The sequence below is a fragment of the Chrysochloris asiatica genome, unplaced genomic scaffold (assembly GCF_000296735.1).
Source record: "Chrysochloris asiatica unplaced genomic scaffold, ChrAsi1.0 scaffold00210, whole genome shotgun sequence".
Classification (NCBI taxonomy): domain Eukaryota; kingdom Metazoa; phylum Chordata; class Mammalia; order Afrosoricida; family Chrysochloridae; genus Chrysochloris; species Chrysochloris asiatica.
Genome location: NW_006408728.1, coordinates 3,681,565 through 3,690,951, shown reverse-complemented (window position 1 = coordinate 3,690,951; position 9,387 = coordinate 3,681,565).

Sequence of the window (9,387 nt, the reverse complement as noted above, 5' to 3'; positions counted from 1 at the left end):
TTTGGTAAGGTGGAGGGTCAGAGATAAAGAGGAAGACCCCCAATGAGATGGATTGGCCAAGTGGCAGCATCGATGGACTCAAGTGTGGCAACAGTAGTGAGGTTGGCCAAGATCAGGCAGTGTTTTATTCTGTTGTGTGTAAGGTCACTATGGGTCGTTACTGGCTCGATGGCACCTAACAAAAACAACAACAACAAATCTTTTAACTATTGTAATTATTGTTGTTGTTAAGCACTGTCAAGTCGGTTCCAACTAATAGTGACCCTATATAGGGTTTCCAAGGAACTGCTGGTGTGTTTGAACTGCCAACCTTGCAGTTCAAACCGACTTTGCAGTCCAGTGTTTATCCTACAGCGCCACACCAAAATTCCCATCAAATTGGGTTGGAGTCATAACAACTCTATGAATAATGTAAGAAACATTGACCATTACTGTGTCAACAATGTTCCTCTTTTTCACTGACCCTCTGCTTTACCAAGCATCATGTCCTTTTCCAGGGATTTGTTCCTCCTAATAATATGTCCAAAGTACATGAGAGGAAGTCTTGTCATCTTCACTTCTAAGGAACATTCTGGCTGCATTTCTTTAACAGATTGGTTTGTTCTTTTGGCAATCCATGGTACTTTCAATATTCTTCTCCATTACCATAACTCAAATGCATCAATTCTTCTACTGCTTGAATCATTCAATATTTTGCCCATGGAGTTCATGAATATTGCAAGCCAAGGCTTGATTTTTTCTTCAGTTCTTTCAGCTTAAGAAATACTGAGTGTGTTCTTACCTTTTAGTTTTCTAACTCCAAGTCTTTGCACATTCCATTATAATACTTGATTTTATCTTTTTTTGTTTTGTTTTAACATTTTATTTCTATTAATACTATGAATACTTTTCCAGTAAATTCAAGTTATTTTACCACATTCAATGATGTTAGTGCTGAATCCAGAAAAGTTAACATGCAGCATCATCTGGAAATTTCAGGAGAAAAGGTGGTTGACTGGAATTTCACCTATATATATTTTTAACCAAATACTGTTGAAATAAGCAAAATTTGAATAGAATTTGTATATGAATCTTTCATGTTTCCAGAGCACAATTGCTTTGACAGAGAAAATTATATTTTTCTGCATCTTTTTAAGTGTATTTTGTGATGCTGCTGAATTTTTTGTTTCATATAATTTTCTGTGCTGAGTTAATTTTGCTTGTGAGCTTTATTTTTGGTTTCGTTTCTGTTGTGTTAATAGTTACTAAATCTTTCTGATTTTCCTCTTTTTTATGTATTATTTTTCTTTGAAGTTACCCTATAATTTATTAACTTTTTCCCTGTTTAAAACAGTCTATTTTATATTGAAATCTACTCAACTTCTTTGCCATCTGGAAGTTTTGTATCTACACAATTCCCTCTTTTTGTTTTCTAGTTGACTTCATTGTTGTTGTTATGTGCTGTGGAGTCGGTTCTGACTCATAGTGACTCTGCACAGGGTTTCTGAGGCCGTTAATCTTTAACAGGGGGCAGAACGCCTCATCTTTCTCCTGCAGAGCAGCTGGTAGTTTCGAACAGCTGACCTTGAGGTTCGCAGCCTGATTCGTAACCACAACGCTACCAGAGCTTCTCATTATACATTGATATCTCTGGTTCCCTATTTTCAGTCTTGTATATTTCTTTTACTTTAAATATTTCCATATCTGGATTGAGTCCTGAATGATGGTGTCATGTATGGTAATCAGGTTGTAGTCTGCTGTTGTTGGTTCTTAGTCCAAATAATAGCTTTTAGCTTTTTTTTTTTTTTTTTTTGGTAAAGTTGAGCTGGTCATCACAAATTCCTTTAATTTCTGTTTATCAGAAAATTAATTAATATTGCTGTCATATTCGAAGGGCAGCTTTACAGGGTATATGATTCTTGGTTGACAATTTTTTTTCTTTCAGAGTTTTGTATATGTCACTCCGTTGCCTTCTTGCCTGTGTGGTTTGTACTGAGAAATCAGAGCTTAGTCTTATTGGTTCCCCTTTTTAGATAACTTTTCATTTTTCCTGAGCTGCCCGCAGGATTCTTTCCTTGTCTTTGATTTTGGAAAGTTTGATTATTTTCTTTTGGGATCTATCCTGCTTGGGATCTGTTTGACTCCTTGGATGCTTATTTTCTTGTCTTTCACGATGTTAAGGAAGTTTTCTTTCAACAATTTTCCCTATGCTTGTCTGTTCCTGTTCTGGAGTTCTGATCACCCACCCGTAAGTTGTTCCTCTTCATGGTGTCTCACATAACTGTTAGGCTTTCTTCATATCCTTTTCAGTCTTTTTCTGATTGTTCTTCCAGCATACTAGGATTGAGAGATATATCTTCAAGCTCGTTAATTCAAGCTTCGGTTGCTTCCAATCTATTCCTTTGCCTTTTTAATGTATTGTCAATTTCTCAAATCTTTGTATTAATCATCTGGATTTTTAATTGCAGGTTTTGTATTGTTTCAAAATTCACATTTATTTTGACTGTTCTTGTAGTGTTTTCCTGAAGTCTTCTAAAGTTTTAATTGTGTTCTTCTTGCTTTCTTGAATCTACCGATCCTTTGAAGGTACCTAATTATCATTCTTTTGAATTCTTTTTCAGTTAATTCCATCATTTTTCTTCTTCAGAAACATTTTCTGGCTCTAAATCTTGGTAATTTATTTGAGACATTCCTTCTTGTTTCTTTGTGTGAGCTAAAATTGTCTGTTGTTTCTGGGGCATTGTGGGTTTGTTGTATTTGTAGAAACAAGCAGTACAATTGTTGGATACAGAGAGGATAAATCTCTGGGAAACTTCTGCAATTCAAGGAGCTCACAGGTGGTTGTGGAAGGGATGTGACAGAAGAGTTTCTGACCCTAGACAGAGTTCCTATTGGCCTCAGTGTTATTTATGTTCAGGACACTCAATCCAAAAGTAGTTCATTGGGGCTTTTGATGGAGCTGGTTTCAGTGTCTGTTAGGACCACAGGGAAGGTAGGGTAGCATGACTGGGTAACTGCTGGTCTGGTGGCTCTGCAGGTTTTGTAAGTCTGGAGCCAAGCCCACCTGAATCCAGGCACCAAAACAACACACCAAAGTAGCACACCAAAGCAGCACAGCTTGCCTTCCAGCCACGTGGTTCTGAACTCCCAGAGAACGTGGTCTGTGCTGGGGCTGGATAATGGTGGGAGCTGGCCACACTTCTGGTGACTTAAAAATAAGAAATTGCATCTTTTCTATAATCTGCACAAATCTGCTCTGCCAGCCCTCGCTCCACCGCCAAAGCTTCTCACAAGATGGTTGACCCGTGTCTGGCCAGCCATTTACCAGTCAGTCTCCATCTCTCGTTGTTCCTGCTCAGTGTCTCCTTCCAGCAAGCACTCCATCCACCTCTCTAATCTTTCTTCTGAAGTTCAGGGTGCCAGAATTTTCATCTGTGTCTGTTTTATTTTGTCTCTCATATCTTTATTGTAGAGGGTTCACGTAATGTGTTTGCCTAGTCTACTATCTTTCTGGAAGTCCCCTGGTAATTGACTTTCAAAAATGTGCTGTTGACCATTCTTTGCTGCCAAATACATTCCAATGTATAGGGCAGTGCGCCACAACAAAGAATTTTCTGCTTCAGAAAAATAGAATCAATAGCAGAATCCAAAGGAGAGTATTGGGGGAGAAATTATTCCTAGAAAACATCAATATATAAGGACCATGACAAGAAAGAAAGACCAAGAGAATACTGAAATAATGGTCACAAAAGCAGAAGAGAATCTGGAGAGTAGGGAAAACCAAGTGAGGGAAGAGTTTCAATTCCGGAGTGGTTATCATCATCCAATGAGAAAAAAAAAAAGAAAAGTAAAGTAAAATGAGAATGTCAGAGTCCATCCTAGAGTGTAGGATCTACAGGTGGTTAGGAAATTTTTTTGATTTTTACATTTGCCTTTCAAAATCTACTTTCCCTTTTTCTCTATTCTTCTTTGTGCCAGAAATGTTGAATTCACAGACCTTATCAACAATTTTCCCTTGCCCTTCTGGTAGGTTTCTACAATGGGAGACACAAGCAGGAGGACAGGAGGAGAGAGAGCTCAGGCTATTTCTTTCCCTAATTCTCACCCTGCTGGACTATAGATTGGCAGGGATGACCTTTCTCACCCAAAAGCTAAAGTTCCCATTGGCTAGCTCTTTTCTATAGTTGTAGGTCTCACTTGCTTCTTACCCTGTCAAGAACTGTGATAGTAGTCACATCCACCTATTAATCATCCTATAATGGAGTCCTGGTGTGACACTGTGGAATGATGTACTAGACTGCAAGGTCAGATTGAACCTCAAGATCAGTGGTTCAAATTCACCAGCTGCTCTTTGGAAACCCTATGCTATGAGTTGGTTGCTATGAGTCAGAACCAACTGGACAGCACTTAACAACAACAAAAACAATGCTTTACAGGGAAGCATGTGGCTCTGTAGGATTAGCACTGGACTGTGAGTCACAATGTTGATGGTTTGAGCCCACCAGCTGCGTTGTAGGAGAAAGATGAGGCTTTCTTGTGTATACTTCTCCTGATTTTAAACCATTCAGCGTCCCATTGTTTTGTTCGAACAGTTCACTCTTGGTCTATGTACAGGTTCCTCATGAGCACAATGAAGTGTTCTAGAATACTATTCTTCGTAATGAGTTGTCCACACAATTGAAAGCTTTTGTGTAGTCAGTAAAGTACAGGTAAACATCTTTCTGGTATTCTCTGCTTTCCACCAAGAACCATCTGACGTCAGTAATGCAATCCCTCATTCTACATCCTCTTCTGAATCCCTACTTGAACCTCTTACAGTTGTCTGTCAATGTATGCTTCCAGCCATTTCTGTATTACCTTTAGTAAAACTTTACTTGTATGGGATATCAGTGATATTGTCCAATGATTTCCACATTTCATTGGGTCATCTCTCTTTGGAATGGGCACAAATACGGATCTCTTCCAGTCAGATAGTCATGTCTTCCAAATTTCTAAGCATAGATGAGTGAGTTCCTCCAGTGCCACATCACTTTGTTGAAAGATTTCAATTTGCATTCCATCAATTCCCAGTGCCTTGTCCTTTGCCAATGCCTTCAATGCACCTTGGACATCTTCCTTCAGTATCATTGACCTTGATCATTTGCTACCTCTTGAACATCGACCATTTCTTTTTGGTACAGTGACTCTGTGTATTCCTTCCATCTTCTTTTGATGCTTTGTACATCATTTAATATTTTGCCCATAGAATCCTTCAATATTTCAAGTCAAGGCTTGAATTTTTTCTTCAGTTCCCTCAGCTTAAGAAATCTGAGCATGTTCTTCCCTTTTGGTTTTCCAAACTCCAGTTTTTTGCACATTTCATTTTCTTCATTAAACTCCATTAAAAAACTCTTCAGTGTATTCTCTGCTACCTGTCCAGCTTGACTAACAATGGTGATTTTTATCAGAACCATGTTCAGTGGAGTAGTTGAATCAGATGGATAGGAAATTAGAGTAAATGCAAGAACGGAAGAAGAGATTAAGGTCATACTCATGTTTTGTTTGTTTCATTTTATTTTACAAGGGGTTTGGGAATCACAGGGGGAAAAATGCTAGAGAGAATAAAAGCAAGTGAGATTCAGAAACACTTTTAAATGAGAGATGTAGACCTGTTTTTAGGTTACGAGTAAAATTTATGATCTCAAAAACCCTAAGGAACAATTCTAACCTGTTTTATAAATCAGATTAAGCTTGATGGCAGTGGATTTATAGAGAATGTGATTGGTGTGTTTGAGACAGATGAATTACATCCCAACTTTTAAATTAATTTCTGTTTATATAAGGCTATATTTAACATCTTATAGCTATATATTACCTTATGACTTCATCTATATCTATAGATAGAATTAATAAGTAACACTTGAGTTATAATTTATATCAGGTACACTTTTAATTTTAAAAATTATTGTGCTTTAGGTGAAAGTTTAAACAGCAAATTAAGTTCCCATTTAACAACTTTTATATGAATTGTTCAATGACATCAGTTACATTTTTTACAATATTCTCATTATTTTTTTCCTGTTTATTCTTGTTTCCATTATTCTAACTTCCCTCCCCCTCTTTAGCTTCTCACCTTTGTTTTAGGGTAAATGTTGATTATTTGGTCTCATACAGTTGGTTCTTCAGGGGAATATAGTAGAAATGGGTGATGCTGTTTATTTTATAAGCCATGCTGTTATTTGGATGAAAGGTGACCACTGGGAATGGCTTCAGTTCAAGTTGAAAGGGTATCTTAGAGTGATAGTTTTGAGGAGTTCCTTCAGTCTCTTTTGGTCCTGCAAGCCTGGACCTTTTGTGAAAATTAGTTTGTTATTTATTTTCCTCCTATTCTATCCAGGGTCTTCTGTTGTGATCCCAGTTGACCCCAGAATGACTAGTAGTGATAACTGGGACCCATTTAGTTCTGGTTTCGGATTAGATTCAGGCACTCTATTAAATAGTTCACATGATTTTATTTATTTAATTTTCACCACAGTCCTCCACAGCCTTCACCAGAATAAGAATCTGTTATTAGTATTCTTACTTTTCAAATGAGGAGATAAACCCAGTGATGATAAATTAATTCCCTAAGGTCACACAGTTAATGAGTGGAGACAAGCCTAGGAAGTCTGGCACCAACACTAATATGCACACAGATGTAGATACAAATATATATGTATTTAACCTTTATTTCTTGCTTAAATGTGTATCTTCTCTATTTGAGCTCCCGAGGGTCATGGACACTGCGTGGTACATTGCAGCTCCTCAGTAAATATTTGGTGAACATGACAATACAAAGATAATTTTGCCACTGTCTGCAAATATTCCTATTTCTTTCATAGCATTTATAACTATTTTGACTTTTCTTTCAAAAACAATATTCCAGTTATTATTTGGGTAGTTTCTATGAGTCATGTTAAATCTGTATATGTAAAAATTCATTCTTTTGCTGAAACAAATGAATCTCTTCCTCTTCTGTCAAATAAAATAGCAGATTAAGTGTTTACTAAGTATAAAGTTTACATGAGGGGAGTTTGCAATCCAGGATTTCTGCAAGCATCAAGCTTCAACTATTCTAGTCAAATCCTGCCTTTATTCAAATCCACTCTTGCTGATGAGTAGTATAATCAAAGCTTTGCTATGGCATTCATTAGTCACCAAGTGCTTATTTCAAATGGTTGCTATCATCATTGCCACCTAGTTACTTCTGTTTTGGCATTGATGGGTTAAATACATTCCTGGGCTTAGTCCTGCTTAAGCTTGCTCACTGTCTATTTTAAATTAATGCAGGGTGGGTTATTTCTTCTAGGTATAAAGTTTTCTTTGAAGAGAAGTTTTTCAAAGCACTCATTTGTCTTCTTCTAAACAGATGAGTCTTCTTTTACTCTATGACTTTGCTTTTCTACACCTGCCCAGCAAAAATGCACTACACTGTGGTTTACAATGATGTGCAATTGAAAAGAACTCATATTTTATTCTTGTTCTGTTTCTTCTATAAAATAGAACTTATGCTATCAGATGTTTTTCTATTTTGCGATACTCATTAGATTGTCATTCCTCACTGCCTTACCATCCTTTTAGGTGTTTGTTTCAAATCCATGAAATTAGTGTCAATCTAAAGAGCTGTTCCACTATATACTTTTTAAATTATATCTCATACAAAGATTCTATTTTTTACCTTAGTGGTTCAAGAACTCTTGAATTCTTTGAAAAATCAAAATTAATTGATAGGAAAAAAATGTAGAACAATTTTTTAAAGGCTTCCTATTTTATATGCAATTACTCTGCCTCCTAGCAATTTTCCTCGGTGTGACTTGACTATTTCTCAGTTTTAGACTTGAAGGGTGCCCAAGGGCCATAGTCTTGGGCTCCTCCAATCTCTTTCTGACCAGTAAGTCTGTTGTTTTGTGTGTGTGTTTTTTTTTTGAATTTTGAATTTTGTTCATATTTTCTCCTACTCTATCCAGGTCCTTCTAATGTGATCCCTTTTCAGAACTGTTGGTTGAGATAGCTGGTACTATCTAGTTCTTCTGGCCTCAGAGTAGTAGTTACTGATGTTCACATGTTCCATTGGTCTATGGGACTAGATAATTCCAATCATCTTCAAATTTTCATCACTCTTCTTTCTTCTGTACATGGATAGACCAGTAGTTGCACCTGAGATGGCTGTTCATGAACTTTTAAGATCCCATTCACTACTCATCAAAGCAGGATGTAGAATATTTTCTCGTGTATTGTTATGCCAATCAATCATGGTGTCCCTGAAACTATGGTCCCAAGCCTTCCGGCCTGGTAACTCATTGTGTTTGATAATATCTAAGACATTTTCATCATTTTATCCTTTGTATATTCTAGCACATTCATAGATCTGTTTGCAGCAATGGTAAACACCTATGTACAAATATCCTCTTCCAAACTCTTACATGTTTGTTGGTATATTCGTCCCATACCCATTGAGCCTATGTATCTGTCTGTCTATGTATCTATCTGCAGAACACTGTTATTCCAGGGCTGTTATAACTATATTTATCTCTATCCTCTTTAACATTTGCAAAACTTCCTGCGTCTTCAGCTGTCTGCGTTATTCTTCTGCCAACCTCCTTCTTCTTGTATATTGCACTTTCCAACGCCTGAGTTAACATGTATCTGTCCTCTCGACAGTGAATTACTTCCCCTTCACTGCCACCCTTGGCAACCATCAAAGAATATTTCTTTTAGCATAAAAACCTTTTCTTGAGTTTTACAATAGTGGTCTCATACAATATTTGTCCTTTTGTGACTAATTTTACTCAGCATAATGTCCCCCAGGTTCATCCATGTTATGAGCTATTTCACAGATTCATTGTTATCCTTTAACGTTGCATTGCATTCCATTGTGAGTATGTACCGAAATGTGTTTGTCCATTCTTTCATTAATGGGCATTTAGCCTGTCTCTATCTTTTTGTTGTACTGAATAGTGCTGTGATGAACTTGGGTTTTATCTACTCATGTCATGACTTTTATTTCTTATGGATATATATCAAGTAGTGGGATTGCTGGGTCATATGGCATTTCTATTTCCAGCTTACTGAGGAAGTGGCATACCATTTTCTACAATGGTTACACCATTTAACAGTCCCACCAGCAATGCAAAAGGGTCCCAGTCTCACCACACCTTAACCTGTTTTTGTTGTTTTCTATTGTTTTGAACTTTCCTATTCATGCTGGAATGAGATAATATCTCATTGTTATTTTGATTTGCATCAATCTAATGGCTAATTCCAAAGAGAGGTGACCCAACAAAATGTGGAAATCATTGGACAATCACTTTGATATCTCAAGTGAGTAAAGTTTTGCTAAAGGTAATACAGAAATGGCTACAATCATACATTGACAGAAAACTTCCAGAG